Source organism: Pelodiscus sinensis, chromosome 3 (genome assembly GCF_052426305.1).
Source record: "Pelodiscus sinensis isolate ZL-2025 chromosome 3, ASM5242630v1, whole genome shotgun sequence".
In the NCBI taxonomy this organism is placed as follows: Eukaryota; Metazoa; Chordata; order Testudines; family Trionychidae; genus Pelodiscus; species Pelodiscus sinensis.
The window spans coordinates 38961239-38980066 of record NC_143054.1 but is presented as its reverse complement, the minus strand read 5'-3'; the positions used below and the strand labels follow the sequence as shown (position 1 = coordinate 38980066).

Sequence of the window (18828 nt, the reverse complement as noted above, 5' to 3'; positions counted from 1 at the left end):
GGAGCTGCACAAATTGGAGCAACACAGAAGCCTGCTCTGCTCTGCCACCATCTCTCAGCTGGGTCACTTTGCTTCATTATAGACACAGTAAGTAGAGCAATCTGGCTCCAGCCCACTCTGCTCTGCTCTCCTCTTCAGGGGAGTGGAGTGCGCTGTGGCTGTGTCACTCTGCTTCCCGTCACCATGCTGAACCAAACCAAAGCATGGGGCCCAAGACCGCCACCCTGTACCATCCTATGGACAGGACACAAACCTCTGCTAGACACTTGGGGGAGGAAGGGGGCAGAGCCCCCTAACTGGAGCAGCGACTAGGAAGAGCAGGAGGGTCCTTGGGGCTGTGGGTATGGGAGGGGTTAGAGTGCAGGAGGAGGCATGGGTGCCAGGCTTGGGATGATGGGGCCAGAAATGGGCTTTCAGGCAGGGAAATCTGGGCTGGGGCTGGCCATTGGGGTGCAAGAGGGAGTGAGGGCTCCAGCTGGTGGTGTGAGCTCTGGGGTGGGCCAGGGATGAGGAGTTTGGGAGAGGGCTCCTGACTGGGAGATGTTGCCGTGGGTTCAGAGTGCAGGACAGAGCAGCAGTTAGACTTCCTCCATCAGAATGTGCTACACTGGACTATTAAGGAAAGGTATCAGATCCTAATGGGGGAGCAAACAAGACCATACTCAGGTGTCAGTAAGGGTACGTCTACACTACAGCGCTAGTTCGAACTAACTTAGTTCGAATTAGTTAATTCGAACTAAGCTAATTCGAACTAACGCATCTAGAACTCCCTCAGGGTATGTTAATTCGAACTAACGCATCCAGACTAAAAAAGTAGTTCGAATTAGCATTTTGCTAATTCGAACTAGCAAATCCACATTAAGTGGACCCTGAACCGGGCTTAAGGATGGCCGGAAGCAGTGCCGGCAGGGCATCAGAGGAGGACTTAGAGCGTGGAGATGCTGTGTCAGGCTAGCCGAGGGCTGCGCTTAAAGGGTCCCAACCCCCACCCCAGACAGACAGTTCTCAGGGGTGCCCCGCTTGCAAAGCAGTCCTGGCTTGCAGTGCCCGGAGTACCCACACTGGGCACATCACAGCACTCGGCCATCAGCCTGGCTGCACTTGCCGCAGGCTGCCATCTGGCGAGAGTGGGTAATCGGGGGGCTGCAGGAGAGCTTCCACCCCCAGAAGCCCGCAGAGCCAGCCCAGTCCTCCCCATCGGGGGCTCGTACCCCATTCCTCCCTCAGCTCCTTCCACTTACCCTTCCCTAGCCCCTCTTCTTGATGTACAAAATAAAGATAACGTTTCTTCCAACATTGACTCTGTCTTTATTGAACAAAACTGGGGGAGACCGGGAAAAGGGGGTGGGAGAGGGGAAGAGAAAGGTTGGGAGAGGGGAGGGCAACTAACATGATCAGGGGTTGGGAACAGGTCCCATATGAAGAGAGGCTACAGAGACTGGGACTGTTCAGCTTAGAAAAGAGGAGACGGAGGGGGGACAGGATAGAGGTCTCTAAAAGCAGGGGTTGGGTGGAGAGGGTGCATTCAGAAAAGTTCTTCCTGAGTTCCCATTAAAAAGGACTAGAGGACACCAAAGGAAAGGAATGGGTAGCAGGCTTCAAACTAGTAAGAGAAAGTTGTTCTTCTTGACATAGCAAATAGTTAACCTGTGGAACTCCTTGCTGCAGGAGGCTGTGTAGGCTGGAACTAGAACAGAGTTTAAAGGGAAGTGAGATCAAGTCATGGAGGTTGGGTCCATGGAGTAGTCTTAGCCAGGGGGTAGGAGTGGTGTCCCTGCCCAAAGTTTGTGGAAGGCTGGAGAGGGATGGCACGAGACAAATGGCTTGGTCACTGTCTTCGGTCCATCCCCTCCAGGGTCCCTAGGGTTGGCCGCTGTCGGAAGACAGGCTACTGGGCTAGATGGACCTTTGGTCTGACCCAGGACGGCAATTGTAAGTTCAGGGCTCAGGGTTGGGGGTCTCAGTGGACCCCCTTGATTTTCATGCACACCTGCTCCTGGGTGGCCAGGCTGGCAGCTCTCCTGCCCTAGACGGCCACTTTCCTGTGCCTAGTGCGGAGATCGTGGACAAGGTCCACGATGTCCGCACTAGCCCAGGAAGGTGCCCGCCTCTTGCGGTCCCGGGCAAGCTCCCGGGAGCCGCCAGCCTGGTCCCGGGAAGAGGGGGTGGGCTGGGGGACATCGGGTGGGTGGCTTTGTGCCGTGCCAGGTGCAGGGTCTGCTGGCTGGGTGCTGGCAGGCTTGCACCTGGCATGGGCACCGTAGCCAGCCCGTGCCCCTTTAAGGGGTCCGGGGCCGGGAGGGGGGCATAGAGTTTCCCTGGTGTTGGCCAGAGTGGCCACCAGGGAAACCTGGGGAGGGCTAGCCTCCCACTAGTATGAATTAAGGGGCTACACACCCCTTAATTCGAACTAGTAAGTTCGAACTAGGCTTAATCCTCGTAAAATGAGGTTTTCCTAGTTCGAACTAAGCGCTCCGCTAGTTCGATTCAAATTTGAACTAGCGGAGCGCTAGTGTAGCGCCTATGAATGTTAGTTCGAACTAACGTCCATTAGTTCGAACTAACATTGTAGTATAGACATACCCTAACTGCTTCTGGTAAAATGTGAGTGTTGCAAGGTGAAGGGGACCTTCTCTTGCTATTTCATCAGAACTGCCAGGTTCATACAGAACTGCTGTACGGGACGATTCTCTCCGGTCACAGTCACGGGTTGCCTTCTAGGTTCTCCCTGTCTGGGGCAGTGGTAGGAGAGTGGCAGGAGCCTCTCTCATGTGCCCTGCTAAGGGGTGACATGGGGACATGTGGGTCATATATCCCAATACCATGTGGGGAGGAGCAAAGGGCCAGCAGCTGGCAGACAGAAACATCTCATCCATAGTATGGTTCTTCCAACCACACCGGGCCTCATGCTTTCAGGGGGCCCATGAGGCCCAGTGTGGCACAGGGGACTAATGGGGGTCCTGGCACTCCTCACCCCCTCAGAGCAGCTCAGAGCTTCATCAGCATTTAAAGGGCCCAAAGATCCAACTACTACCACTGTTGCGGTAGCAGCGGCAGCAGCCAGGAGCTCTGGGCCCGTTTGAATCACTAGGTCCTGGGGTAATTGTCCCCTTAACTCCCCCCTGTTGGCAGGCCTGTGTGGGTGTGGGGTAGGGACAAGAAGACCTGGGGACCTCCCTTGGGCAATGTGTGGTGTGGGGAGGAGTCACAGGAGGGGAAGTCACATGGCCTGTACCCTCATTGTGTCCCTCCCCCAGCAGCAGGACTGGATATGTATTATGTATGCGAGGGGGAGAGTCAGAGGTGGGGAGGGGAGTTGGAGAAGGCTGGGTAACTGGGGAAAATGGTGGTGAGTAGGGTGTGTGAGAGCAAGGGGGAGCATGTGCAGTAAAGTGCCTGAGGATCTTTGGAGGCGGAGGGTGGAAGAGCATAGGTTAACTGTGAAATGGGGGAGAAGCGAGTGGCCATTTTTGTGCAAATTAAGCACAGAAGATTTAAATCCCTGCTTCATTTACAAAGGGATGCAGTCTAGATGTACCCTAGGTGAGAAAGTGCTGGGCATGCTCCAACTTCTATATTAGTATAAAGGAGAGCTGCTCAGCTAAGTCTGGGCTGGCCACTGAGGAGACAGAACACTTGGTGAAGATTCCAGGCCAGGAGCCACTACAGTTTCTGACTGCAACAACCAGAGATCCTGGGGACTAGTCTGGTAACCTGCAACCTACAGTCGATCTGCAAAAGTCAGAGTTCCAGTGATCCACCCGTGCCAGGGAATCCAGAGATGCCAATGATATATGAACTCCAGCTCCAGGAGACTCTGGAGGAAGTGCCCCAGGGAGGCAGAATGTGTGGTATTTGCCAGCCAAGTAAGGTTTGCATGTTGTAATCACCCACCATGGACAGGGCCCTGGGATGGGACCTGGTAGAGTAGGGTGGACCTGGGTCCTATTCCTGTTTACCACCCCCTTTAGGTAGCACTCAACTATGATCATTAGGCCATATTGACTCTAACCATTAGGGCGTACATCCCTGAACACTCAGGCAGAGTACAGTGGGCTGTACTGCTGTCAGCCTAAAAACAGTCTGGTAGGCTGCAACCATGGTAATATCATATCACTACCCCCAATCCACCCCAAAAGAGAGATGGGATGTGCATACCCTGTGACATACCTGCACAGAAGACACATTTTGTGAAGTTGCATTGGTATTAATAATCTGTAATAATTAAATGGGCAGTTTTCACCTATTCCTTTATAAAAGTCTTAATATGAGAAGTCTCAGAGGAGTAGCCATGTTGGTCTGTAACTTTAAAAAACAACAAGTAGTCCTGTAGCAACTCGTTGTTTTTTAATATGAGAAATTTATATGGTGGTTATTCCTGATTGCTGAACCTTATCCTTAAATATGTGCACATCCCAAACTTGAGAACAGTCCCTGTAACATCCCCATATAACCAATTATCATTCTCATATAACTTTGTGTTGAAAAACTTTGTAATTCCTTTGATATCCTTCTTATAGAATCACTTGTATTAAGTCCATATAAACTTTGTATCAAGCTATCTTTATGTTATAGGTCTTAGGAATAGTTAAGGTAAAGAAAAAAATGTCTTTTGAGATCTCTCCCCTTTCCTTGATTGCCCTGTTGAAATGAATGAGGTGTGAATGGAGACTGAAAGGTGAGCACCCCCAGCAGTATTTGCAAGGGTGGAGAGGAGCTGGGAGCCAGATCCGAGACAATACGGCTATGTCAAGATTGCATCCCTTTTTCATAAATGGGATGCAAATTAGACGTATTGCAATTGCTAATGAAGCGGGAATTTAAATCTCCCCTGCTTCATTAGCATAAAAATGGCTGCCGCTTTTTTTCGGCACGAAGCTTTGCCGGAAAAAAGCGCCAGTCTAGACGCGGATCTTTCGGAAAATAAAACCTTTTCCGAAAGATCCCTTATTCCTTATTTTATTTTAAGAGGGATACGGGATCTTTTGGAAAAGGCTTTATTTTCTGAAAGATCCACATCTAGACTGGCGCTTTTTTCCAACAAAGCTCCATGCCGAAAAAAAGCGGCAGCCATTTTTATGCTAATGAAGCAGGGGAGATTTAAATCCCCGCTTCATTAGCAATTGCGATACGTCTAATTTGCATCTCTTTTACGAAAAAGGGATGCAATCTAGATGTAGCCTACCTGTGAAGTGAGCTCATTGAAAAGAAGACTGGTCATACAGACAGCTGTGGGAGTCAATCAGCCTGTCCTTGAAAGAACTCTCTTTGAAGCAGCATTAAGAAAGGGGAGGTGATGACTAACTGCCTGCATGAGAGGGATAAATACGAGGCGTCTTGCAGAGGGACTTTGGGTTTTCGTATTGTCAATGTTAGGCCTCATTGGAGCATCGATCCGGATCGGCAGAAGCCCAGCTCCACCCCTCCACCATCTAACTCACCTGGCCAGTGCAGCAACTATTGGTAACAACAAGACGGAGTGTGCATGTGTGTGTGCATGAGTGTAATGTATCATATGCACGTGATAAAGTATTGATTGATCTATGTATGTTCAATAAATGTGGCATGTTGCCTTATCCCCTTGAAAAAGATCCTCGGTGTTTCTTTTAAGCACAACATTACAAAAATAATTGTCTATATGCAAAATAATACTGCTAGTACATAAATACCAAAGCTTATTTAATCACTGCAAAGCCATGATGGAAACTGTTGAACAGCAAAGAAGCATACATTTCATCAGTAAAACAGAGACTGGAAGAGTCAAATATAATTATTCAACAATACTCTTCCAAAACTATATCTTCTTCTTTTGGAATGTTTCACTATTTAATTTTCCAGAGGATCCTTTTTCCACAGCTGTATTTGGAGAGTTTGTGTCAATTGGACAAAAGCGCCAGAGTCGTTAAGTATATCCAGTATGGATTAATTATAAAGGTAAGTATACTTAGCCCCATGAAAAAGACAATAAAATATGGAAGTCCCAGATTTTCCACCACATCATTCCAGTTGGAAATACACACCCACCACATGTGATAAGTAAGGACCACACGGCAGTGTTGAATATGAAGCTGCACCCATCGGTTTACCTTTCCCAGAAGAGTATTAGCATTGCCAGTCTGGAAGAGACAAACACAAAGACAGAGAAATGAGACTCCAGCTTCAAGATAAGGCAGTCAGTTTTTCTATAACCAAGGTAGATATTTAGCTTTACTGGTGTGTTTAGTGTAAATTGCCATACAGACATTCAATCGTTTTTCTTGAGTACTAAGAGATGCCACATATACCTAGCAACTTTTATCAAGAAGAATTCTAAACCATGTTACAAGATATGTGCATACGAGGGATGTTACATTTCAATGGAATTTCCCTTAACTACTCGATTAGTTGTTAAGGGGTGGGATGGGGTGCTCGCTATCCCAGGTGCACCGCTGCCTTTTAAATGTGGTAAGAGCCACCCATGGCTCTTATTACATTTAAAAGAGAGGCACAGCGGGGAACCTGGGGCAGGACCCTGGTTCAGCAGTCTCAAGGCATGAGCATAGCCTGTCAGGGGAGCAAGTAAGCCCCCATTCCTAACCCTCTGGTAGGAAATCCCAACTAAGGGGAATCTGCACTCTTGGGGCCACACCCCAAACGTGAGAACTTAGTTAAGGAGTGGCTTGGAGTTCCTGGGCCAGAAATACAAGCAAGACAGGGAGGCAGCCCCCATCGTTTGGCTGCTTATTCCTGTGATTGTCCTAGAGCCTAAGCTACACAGCTGCCAGGGACCCGGCCATAGAGCCCTAATTAAGGATTCTCATGGCCAATAACTTCAAGTTGCGGGTGGAGAGGAATTCTACCATGATCCCAGAAATAATTTCCCAATTTGGTGGTCATTTTTTGCAAGTTTTTTTTAAGGGAGAGACAATGTGAGTTTATAGTGGAAACATCTTTTACCAATGCTTAATACAGAAAGTTCTTACCATTTTAAGCAATGTCGTGATGCAGTTTAATGGAGTGATCATCTCAAGCAGAAGTCCTATCAGGATTAGATAGTGTCCAGACTTTATGTTAATTATCAGACCAAGAAGTGCACCAGAAGCAAAAAAATGATGAACTAACAAGATCATATTACGTGTCCTGAAAACAATATCAAACACAAGAAGATATACATTGTCAAGTAACATGCAGCCAGAGGCTACTAAGCAATGAAAACAGCTCCAATTTTGCTGTGAATACACTTTGTCAGCTTGGAAAACTGGATCTATAAGCAAGGCCCAGAACCCAGCTATAGAACACTGAACTCCAAACAGGCCACGTGTGATATCTATACTCCATTCAATCTTCTTTTTTGTTGACAAGGCAGGATAACTGGCACTGATCCATGATGACAGCCAGTGAGCTAGAAAAGATACTCCCAGGTACATAAAAAAGCCAGCTGCTAGTAACTTTAAACGAACACTCCAGAGAATATAGTCCCAGTCAAATATGTCTCTGAAAGTTGCACTATCATTTGCAAGATTCATTTCTTTTATAATTCAAAATATTTGGAGGGAGTCTGATGTTCCTCACCTACACGTTGGTCTTTTTTAAGGCTGTTGAGCCTGGGCTGTTACACAGAGCAGAAACCCACCTGCAATTTAAAAGAGAGAAAGAGAGAGTGACTTGTAGAGAATGGCTGTGTCTGTGTTTTGATATGAGCTACTCATTTGTAAAAGCTCATGAGTTTCACTACAAAAGAACAAGTGGTCCTGTGGCACCTTAGCCTGGGTCTACACTAGAAAGTTATTTCGAAATAACTCCCGATTTCGAAAAAGCAAGCAGAGCATTCACACTACCAATAGTTATTCCAAAATAACTCCTGCTTTCCATGAGGAATAATGCTAATTTTGAAACAGTTATTTTGAAATAGTGTTAGTGTGGACACGCCAGTGCTGCTCCCCAGAGTAATTCAGACAAATTATTTCCCAGTGCTTCCTGTGTCGCTAAGTCTAGGCAGCACGTTCACTTTAATGGAGCCTGCATCAGACTAATTTCAAGGCTTCCCTGTAGTGTGGACACACTATTTCTAAATAGTTATTTTGGGAGTTATTATTTCAAAATAAATTATTTTGAAATAATTTTCTAGTGTAGACAAGCCCTCAGAGACTAATCAAAATAAAAAGAATCATGAGCTTTCATGGGCAAAAGAAGTACCTGTCAATTGTAGGACCTGTGTACATGAGGCTAATTAAGTGGGCAAGATGCGGCTCTCCTTTATCTCAGGTGGCCACATTGCTGTCAGTGGTGGGCAACTTGCAGCCTGTGTCCTGCTGGGGTTCCACCTGCTGCCCGCGGACCCTCTCTCTGTTCCTCTCCCCCACACACCTCGTGCACTGGAAAACTGGAACTCTGCACTTTATACTCCTCCCCCTGCCTCCGAGTACTTTCTGAACACTATGAATCCCCTAATTCATGCTCCATCCCTGCTCCTCTCCCTCTCTCCTAGAGCCTGAACAGCTGCAAACCTGTGTGTCTCTGAGCCCCAGTCTACACACTGAGGCTTTTGCTTTGGCACTAAGAACAGCTGTGTAGATGTTCAGGCTGGAGGTTGGGTTCTGAAATGCAGGGTGGGGGGTGAATTTGAGAGCCCGAGCTGCAAGATTTACATTACTAGTTAGTGCCACCACCCAAGCCAGAGCCAACACACTTGGCCTCTGTGACTCTTTGGGTATGTCTACACTGCCACCCTAGTTCGAACTAGGGTGGCTAATGTAGGCATTCGAAGTTGCAAATGAAGCCCGGGATTTAAATATCCTGGGCTTCATTTGCATCTTGCCGGGCGCTGCCATTTTTAAATCCCCGTTAGTGCGGACTCTGTGCCCGTGGCTACACGTGGCACGGAGTAGGTAGTTCGAATTAGGCTCTCTAATTCGAACTACCGTTACTCCTCGTGGAACAAGGTGTACCAGCAGTTCGAATTAGAGAGCCTAATTCGAACTACCTACTCCGTGCCGCATGTACCGCGGGCACGGAATCCGCACTAATGGGGATTTAAAAATGGCAGCGCCCGGCAAGATGCAAATGAAGCCCAGGATATTTAAATCCCGGGCTTCATTTGCAACTTCGAATGCCTACATTAGCCACCCTAGTTCGAACTAGGGTGGCAGTGTAAATATACCCTCTGATACTAGTTACAAAACACAACAAAAATATTCTAAGAGTCTTTAGGATTGAATATACAGCTTACAGGGTACAGCTCAAAGCTGTAACAAATCACCCACTATGGGCTTCATGCTCAGTTACATTGAGGCCACTTTACACTGCCTGGAAACATGAAAGAGCCTTGAACTGTTGGGAAAGGATAACAGTGTGGAGACAAGGCAAATAAGAACGGAGCCCTGGATTCATAGCAGGGGCAGGGAATAAGTGGCCTACAGGATGCTTATTGTCCACCTGTTTTATAGTATCTGTGTACACATACTTTAATATTTTGACTAGAAAAATTACTGATTATGTAATTTTTAGACCTTTGATACTCAAAAGCATGTAATTTTGGTCTGTTATAATCAGAACTTTTAAATATTTTTTGTATTAATTCATGAGAATAAATTAACGTTTTGAAACTGAAAAAAGATATCCCTGCTTCTTCCACTTCTTTTTTTCTGTGAGGTGTTTTAACTAAGTTTGCAGCATCACAGTTCTGTGCACGTTTGTAAGTCTTGTACACTCAAAGAGAAACAAAAGAAAGGAAGCCTTGTAAATAATATGTAGTTTGTATATGAAGAAATAGGACAGAGATGTCAAGTCACCAGGCCAGGGCCCAACAGGGTTGTGGATTCGCTTCAAGACAGAGTTGATTAGGAACAGATAGTTGCTTTGATTAATCTCGCTACATCACCACAGTTATAGGCTTAATACTGCCAAATGGTTACACAGCTACTGCAAAGTATTAAACCAATAAACATAGAAAGAGCAATGCATAAAAGAGTAACAGGCATTTGGAAATGAGTACTCCCGTTTAGTCTGCAGGAAGTCCTGTTCTGCCAGCCACAGTAGACATGGCTCCAGCTAGGAGGATTCAGGACACCCTTTGAGATTTAGGTTCCTGGTGAAACTCACCGGACAAGAAACTCCCTACATTAGTTATACTACAGGGCTGTGTCTAGACTGGCAAGCTTTTCCACAGAAGCGGCTGCTTTTGAGGAAAAACTTGCCAGCTGTCTACACTGGCTGCTTGAATTTCCGCAAGAACACTGACAATCTCATGTAAGAAATCAGTGCTTCCTGCGGAAATACTATGTTGCTCCCGTTCGGGCAAGTCCTTTTGCGCAAAAGGGCCAGTGTAGACAGCTCAGATTTGTTTTGCTCAAAAAAGCCACAATTGCGAAAATGGCGATTGGGGCTTTTTTGCGCAAAAGCGCGTCTACATTGGCCACAGATGCTTTTGCGGAAAAGCGTCTGTGCCAATCTAGACACTCTTTTCCACAAATGCTTTTAACGGAAAACTTTTCCGTTAAAAGCATTTGCGGAAAATCATGCCAGTCTAGACGTAGCCCAGTTGTTTACTGGGTGTGCATGTACCTGGCTCAACAACATTCTTATCACTCTTATGAGCTGAGACCAAGGTCAAACTTGTTTACTGCTCAGTAGTTTCCCCTGGGGTCAGTGTCCAGCCTCCAGCAGCTGGAGAGAAGCAGCAGCTGCTACTCTGGAATCTTCCAGCCCACACTGCTCTTCAGGCTCTGCTCCAGGTTGCCAACTGTCTCACACCAGACATCACTACAGTAAATGGCATCCTGCCCACCTGTCTAGGAGAGTTGGTAACCACTTTTCCCCACAGCTTCAGCCCCTCCCTCCATGCAGGTCAGCCAGAGAGGGGAGAGGGGAAGGGGGAGGAAGGCCCTGTATAGCAACATTTCTTAAAATGTGTTCCACTGCACACCAGTGTGCCATGGAGAGAACAGAACTGAAAATGGCCACCCTTAAAGGGGCAAGCTCCTTTTTTTTTGCTCAACAACTTTTCCCTGGGGCAGTGTTTCCCAAATGGTGCTCTGCGGAACCCCAGAGTTCCCCGAAAAAATTCTGCTCCCCCATTCCCTGCAGAACCCGTATGCAGCTCCCACAGGGCCTCTGGTGCTGCACAGCCTCCTCCTCCTCCTCCTCCACATGTGCAGGCGGCAGCTTTTACAGTGGCTGTTGTTGCTGGGAGTGGGAGGGGTGGCTGGTGCTAAGGAGCCGCTCCCAGGCCTTGGTGTTTTAAACCACCTATGGGGAACCTGGATCAGGCTCTGTCGCTCCCGGCTCCCGCACTGGGGCATGCTCGGGCTCTGCTGTCCCCCTCCCCTCGGAGCGTGCTCAGGCTCTGCTGCCCCCCATGCACTGCTGCTCTCTCCCCTGCGCCCCTCCCCAGCCTGCTGGGGAAATGGCAGAGTTTAATCTGGCAGGGATGGTCGGGGTTTCTATGCTCCCCCCCGCCCTGCCAGTGGGAAGCCTGACCTGGGGCAGCTGCGCTGGGTTCCCCGCTGCATGGATCGGGGGAGGAAACTGAGCTCTCCACCCAACTATCCTGAGGAACAAGAGCATGCTCCAGGGAGGTTTTCCTTGCTGCAGCAGGGTGCCAAGCCAGGTAAGCATCGTCCCTCATGCCCAGACCCTCAAACCCAACCCCCCCTCAATCCTCTCCCTCTGCCAAGACCCCACATTCCCAGCATACTCTGACACCCTGCCCGAAGTCCCGTTCTGCACCCTTCCTCCTGGCCAGATACTCTGCCCCAAGTCCCCTCCTCTACACTCCCTTCTGGCCAGACACATGACCTTATTTAGCACTTGTTTATTATTATCCTTACTTTTTTGTGGTCTAAGTTTTCAGCTCCATGTACCAGATTGTTATTAGGGTAGTCTTCCTGGAGGGTCGTGGTAATTTTTTTTAGCTTGACAAATTTTCCCTGGGAGCTGTTTTTTTCTTTTGCTTGACAAAAAATGTTTGGTGTTCCCCATAAAAAAATTGTTTGGTATTCCTCAGTCTTAAAAAGTCTAAGAAACACCATTGTATAGGAAGGGGACCTCTACCAGAATGGCCAGGTTTTGTGCAGCTCAGGGTGGGTCATTTATCACCAGGGATGGATGGGTAGCCACAGATTTGCCTCTCTGGGAGTCTCACAAGAGGTGAGGGAGGGATGAGGGTGGCAGAAGCTGTCCCGTGTGCCATGCAGAAGCACAGCCCTGGAGGAGGGATGATCCAGAGCTGGGTGGGGGTTGGAGACAGGGCCGGCACACAACATTTTGGTACTTGAGGCGGGGAGTTCAAATGATGCCCCCATACCCTCTCGCTTGGGCCAAAACTTTGAAAGGTCTCTTGTGTCCTCCTTCATCCCTCACAGCACTTCACCATCTATCTCTGTGCATCTAGAGCAGAGAGCAGGGCCGGCCTTAAGCTGATTTAGCTGAATCGGGCCATGCGCATAAGCGGGCCCCGCGCCCTGCACCCGGAAGTTGGCTCCCTTGGTTTTGCTCGGCTCGCTCCCACCCTTACCTGCACATGCTCCTGGCTGCTCCTGCCATGTGTGCCGTTCGCAGGTGGGCGGGAAGACGCCTAGGTGTGATGTGAGGTCACGCCCGAGATTTTAAAAGTGAAATGTGCCATGCTGCCACCACCACCATGCACGCGGGTCGCAGACCGGCCCCGCAGAAGGCAGAAGGTAGGGGAGCAGGAGCAGGAGCAGGGGATGGGGTGGGAGAGGAAGGGGCTTGTAAGGAGGGGGAGGGAGAAGAAAGACGAAAGCACCATGAGGCAGGGTGGAGGTGAGACACGTGCCAGGGGGCCAAGTACAGACAATGAGGAAAAGGGCAAGAGGGGAGGTGCCAGTGGGAGGGGGACTGGGTGATGTGGGGACAAGAGAGGGGAAGGACATTGGGGGCTAGAGGGGGAAGTGCTGGGAAAAGACTTGAAAGAAGGGGGGGCATGAGAAAGGTGGGGATGGAGCAAGATGTGTGAGGGAACAGAGGGGCAGGAGGGGAGTGGTGGCAGAGGGTGGTGAGGGGGTGGGCATCAGGTAAAAAGAGGGCAAAGGGGGCAGGGGCAGTGAGGGAAGGGGGAGTACCAGGAGAGTGCAGGGCTAAGGGAAAGTGCAGGTGCCAGGAGATCCTGGGGGTGAGGCAGAAGGGCAGACACCTGCAGGGGAGGGACCAGCACCAGAGGAGAGAGGCAGGGCAGGTGTGTAGAGAGAGGTGTGGGAAGAGGGAATAAGGAGGGGTAACTCACCTGATCAGAGTGGGGCTACTGGAAGAGTGGGCATAGTGGAGAGAGAAGGTTGGTGGAGGGTCGCTGGAGGGCTGAGGGCAGTGAAAAGGGCAGGAGTCAGGACAGCATAGGAGGGTGAGGAGTTGGGGGGCAGCAGGCACCAGGGGAGATGATGGAGCAAGAAGAGGAGACATGGCAGCAGAGAGAAAAGGTAAACGTTTATAAAATATTTATTAATAACGTGGTATGCTGCCCACGGCCAGTTTGTTTGCGCCCCGTGGTGCAGTTTGGGTTTATGTGGGGATCAACACATGGCCGGCGAGTGGGAGCCAAAACAAAAGTAGTCAGTGTAATGATCTTCTGTTGATATGTGTTTTAGTAGTTAAATTCTTGGACTGTCATTGCTCATGAAAAGTGCTGTCACATGAGTAGAAATCGAGTAAATATTGCATTTTATTAATATCAGCAGAACTGACTAAATGAGGGCTGTATGTTGTGTAGTCTTGCCTTAATCTTTGTATTCATGCCTGTCAGTGTGAGAGAAGCTATTTGTATATATTTGCTTGCATATGCAATCACACGTAAGTTGAGTCCCTCAGCATGTGCTGTAAGTATCAGTGTGGCCCTTGGGGTTTCCAAAGATGAGTTGCCCTAGCTCATCCCTGACAGGTGTCTATCTAACCTGGTCTAAAATATCTGCAATTTAAGCCCATTGCTTCTTATCCTAACTTCAGAGGCCAACCAGAACAAATTTTCTTTCCCCTCCTTATGATACTCTTTTAGATACTTGTAAGCTGCTCTCATGTCCCTTTTCGGTCTTCTCTTTTCCAAGGTAAACAAGGCCAATTTCTTCAGCCTTGTCTCATATCTCATGTTCTCTAGACCTTTCATCATTTGTGTTGATCTTCTCTGGACTTTTTCCAGTTTCTCCAAATTTCTTGAAATGTGATGCCCAGAACTGGACATGATACTCCAGCTGCGGCCTAATGTAGATAGCTTATTCCCTGCCTAGGGGATGTGAGACTGGGTAGGTTAATTTCCAATCCTCCTATTTATTATTTTCCTAAGTTAGAAAAGCACAGTAGTTCTGATGGGGGTTGGAGAGGAGATGGAAGCCAGATCCAAGATCAATGAGCCCTGGGAAGTGGGCCCATTAAAAGGAGGCTGGATCTGTGGATGCCTTGGAGTCCTGCAACAAGGGCCTGCTTTGGGAAGCCCCCTCTTTGGAAGTGAATGTGACAGCATTGAGACACCACCCAAAAGCAGATGCTACAGACACTAACTGCCCATTCATGGGGCGGCGCTCACAGATCTTGCACAGGCATAAGATGATAGATCTGCAGGAAGTGGGGCAGTGGCGTAGTGAGGGGGCCGGAGGGGTCAGTTGCCCTTGGGAGAAAAATAATATAAAATGTAGTTAAAAATAGATGTCAAACGTTTTTAAAAGGAATACCATATCTCCTGCCTTTTGTCTATTTTTGTCCCTTTAGGCCCCCAGTTAAAATTTTCAAAAGCACTTGAGTGACTAAAGTCATTTTTGAAAATTGGATTTAGAAATCTAAGCTCAGATTTTCAAAGGTAATTAAGCTCCTAAAGAGACAGTTGCCAACTCGGATCTTCAAAGATATCTATCTGATCTGCAAAAGCGACGAGGAGTCCTGTGGCACCTTATAGACTAACTGAAGTGTAGGAGCATAAGCTTTCGTGGGCAAAGACCCACTTCGTCAGATGCATGCATCTGACGAAGTGGGTCTTTGCCCACGAAAGCTTATGCTCCTACACTTCAGTTAGTCTATAAGGTGCCACAGGACTCCTCGTCGCTTTTGCAGATTCAGACTAACACGGCTACCCCTCTGATATCTGATCTTTACACACCTTTGAAAATCTGGTCATAAGTGTCCTATTCAGTTCTGAACGTGAGATGTAGGAGCCCATCTCTAATTCCTTCAGGGTTTTTTTTTTTTAATTTGAACATTTATCTACACTAATTCCCCTCCTTTCTCTTTCACTTTCCAATAAATGCATGGATCAAAATTATAGGTGCTTTGTGAATATGCTGACTTGAGAGTGGAAAGATTTCCTATTGTCATGTATGATTCCTGGTAACCCATCTCAAATATGAAAAACTAGGTTGATACCTGTTCATATCAGGAGCTGTTGAATTCAGTCCACCATTTGCAGTATCTCATTAGAATGTTTAGTGGAGAAGATATTGTTGTTGTTTTTTTTATTTATACTGTGGGCAAAGCATGGGTTCACAAGAATTCTTCCATTGTTTTACGATGAGTTTCAAAACATGTGGGCTATGTCTACACTGGCCCCTAATTCCGGAAAAGTCATGCAAAGCAGGTAAGTCAGAATAGGGAAATCCGTGGGGGATTTAAATATCCCCCGCAGATTTAAATAAACATGTCCGCCGCTTTATTTCCGGCTTGGGGAAAAGCCGGAAAAAAGCGTCTAGACTAGCGCGATCCTACGGAATAAAGCCCTTTTCTGGAGGATCTCTTATTCCTACTTTCAAGCAGCGTTTCAGCGTTACAGAGTCACAGACATGGGGCTATTATATTTATGATTTGAGAGAGTAGGTCTGTGAGAGTGTCTGTCTGTCTGTTCATCCAAGAACTTCTACTGAACAATTAGACATAGGACCACCAAATTTGTTATACAGCTTCCTCTTACCATAACTTAAAGCAGGGCAAAAGTTTGCTTGTGCTAGGAAAATGGAATATGCCTGAAATGGGATTGTTTCTAGTAAAACCATACAGAAAGAAGAGACATAATCACCAAATAGATCGTAACCCTATACCACGTGGGGACCTGAACCTGGTACTGTCAAGGTCCACAGGGCCTCCCTTTGAGCCATTAACTTTGTGTTCTCTGATACTCCTTTCAAGGAAGATCTCCTTCCTAGTCACAGTCGCTGTGACCCACAGAGTCCCTGAAATCAGAGCATTCACATTGGAGCTACCCTGTATGACATTCTATAAGGATTAAGTCCCACTGGAGCCCCACCTAGCCTGTTTGCCGAAAGTGGTGTCACAGTTCTACAAAAAACAGTTTTTCCTTTTTCAGTTCTCAGACCCAACCAAAATCCTCACAAACCAGACTAGCGGCCCATCAAACTTACACAAGAAAGGAATGTTGTCCCCCTCAGTCTAACAAAATATCCATTTCTGGGCCTCATTTGCTAACTTAAAGGTATCCATTCTCATATCCTGCCGAGTGAAACAATTCTCAGCTTATGATGTAAAACAAGTAAAAGGCAGCAGTTCACTAGTTCCTTTGTCCCTATACCAGGATTCCATACCTAGGTCATCTACGTGAGACCTAATTCCATAATCCTATAATTCTAGCCAAACCAGTCTGACAGCTACAAGGTTCTTAAACTTTTCAACCACATCTCTCACCATATCCCTCAACCTAGAGCTTCTGCAGGTAAACTCCTCACAGTATTCCATTACAAAGGCCTCATTCACCTCTGAGTCCTACCCCTGCTGAGCTTCTCCGGAATCACCTTTCTCTCTCCATCATCTTTTGAACCCTCCTTCAGGTAGTTAAAGGCTGCTATTGAATCCCCCCTCACTTTTCTATTCTGTAGATGAAATAAACCCAGATCCCTCAGCCTCTCAGCATAAGTAATATGCTCCAGCCTCCTAATCTTTTTTGTTGCCCTCTGTTGGACTTTTTCCAATGTATCCACAGTCTTACTGTAATGGGGGCCCCAGAACTGGATGCAATACTCTAGATGTGGCCTCACCAGTTCTGAATAAAAGGGAATAATAACTTTTCTAGATCCGTTGGCAATGCTTCTCCTAATGCACCCTAATATGCCATTAGCCTTCTTGGCTACAAGGGCACACAGTTAACTCATATCCAGATTCTCATCCACTGTAATCTCCAGGTCTCTTTCTGCCAAATTGTTGCTTAGCTAGTTGGTACTCTGCTTGTAACTATGCTTGAGATTCTTCTGTCCCAGTGCAGGACTCTGCACTTGTCCATGCTGAACCTCATCGGATTTCTTTTGGCCCAATCTGCCAATTTGTCTAGGTCACTCTGGACCCTATGCCTACTCTCCAACGTACCTACCTCTCCCCCTAGTTTAAGGCATATCCAGATTACGTGGAACGGTCAAAAAAGTACCGCCCCCTTCATTGAAAAGCTGCTCTTCCTCAAAATAGGAGGTTTATGTGGCTTTTCAACCACATAGGAGTTGGGGGTTCGCTGAAAAAGCCACGTCTTAATTACTTTTACTTTCGAAAGCTCTGCTTTCAAAAGTGCGATTGGAAGAAGATATTCAAATTCCCGGGGAATTTGCATATTTTCTTTTGACCATTGCCTGTAGTCTAGATGAGCCATTAGTGTCATCTGCAAACTTGCTGAGGGTGCAATCTGTCCTTTCATTGAGGTCATCAATAAAGAAGTTGAACAAAATTGGCCATAGAAGCAACTGTTGGGGCATTCTGCTTGACACTGACTGTGAACCTGACAGTGAGCCATTGATCACTACCTGCTAAGCCTAAGAATCTAGCCAGCTTTCTGTCCACCTTACAGTCCATTTATCTAATCCATCCTTCTTTAACTTGCTGGCAAGAATACTGTGGGAGACCATATCAAAAGCTTTGCTAAAGTCAAAGTATATCATGTCCACCGCCTTCCCCATATCCACAAAGCTAGTTACCTTGTCATAGAAGACCATCAGGTTGGTCAGGCATAGCTTACCCTTGGTGAATCCATGGTGACTATTCCTGAACACTTTCCTCTCTTCTAAGAGCTTCCAAGTTCTTATCCTTCGAAGCAGCCAATTCATACAGAGTGAAGGAGTGCTCATCTCAAGTAGCAGTCCCATCAAGGGTAGATAATTAACATAAAATCAGGACATTATCACACCAAGAAGCCCAGCAAAGGCAAATAAATGATGAACTACCAAGAACACATCAAACGTCCTAAAAACAATATTAGATATGTGAACAACTATATTTTCAAACAGCATGTATCCAGAGGCTATTAAGCAGTGAAACCAGCTCCATTTTTGCTGTGAATATACTTTGTCAGCTTGAAAAACTGGATGTATGAGTAAGGCCCACAGCCCAGCTACACAATTCTGAAGTCCATGCAGGGCACGTGTGATAGCTATATTTGAGGAGACTTTTTCCTTTGCTGGCAAAGTTTGATAACTGGCACTGATCCCTAAGGCCAGCCAGTGATTTAGAAGAAACACACACAGGTAGAAGAAAAAGCCAGCTGCTGCTAACATCAAATGAACTTCCCACAGAGCATAATCCCAGTCAAATATAGCACTCCAGGTTTCACCATCAAACGCAAGAGTCATTTCTTCTTCAATTCAAAATATTTGGAGACAGTCTGAAACTTCTCACACAAGTTGATCAATATTAAGGGTACTTGAGCCTGTTTTGTTACATGAAGCAGAAACTCACCTTTTCCGGAAAAAAAAGGAATATGGGATCTTTCAGAAAAGGCTATATTTTCCGAAAGATTCCTGTCTAGACTGGCACTTTTTTCCGGCAAAGCTCTGAGCCGGAAAAAATCAGCAGCCATGTTTAAGTAAATGAAGCTGGGGGGATTTAAATCCCCGCTTCATTTGCAATTGCGATGTGTCTAATTTGCAT

At 47.0% G+C, this 18828-nt stretch overlaps 2 pseudogenes across 2 annotated transcripts; both read right to left on the bottom strand.

Moving 5' to 3' along the window:
• Positions 1-5136: 5136 nt before the first annotated feature.
• LOC149524639 (protein CLN8-like) lies at positions 5137-7558 on the bottom strand (annotated as a pseudogene). Its single transcript, XR_016349132.1, has 2 exons — positions 6963-7558; positions 5137-6116 (listed from the first exon to the last, which is right to left on the bottom strand). The product of XR_016349132.1 is annotated as a protein CLN8-like (transcript).
• On the bottom strand, positions 7552-18530 carry LOC102463054 (protein CLN8-like; annotated as a pseudogene). The gene is made up of 2 exons (XR_016349133.1): positions 17921-18530; positions 7552-7612 (listed from the first exon to the last, which is right to left on the bottom strand). The product of XR_016349133.1 is annotated as a protein CLN8-like (transcript).
• Positions 18531-18828: the final 298 nt, after the last annotated feature.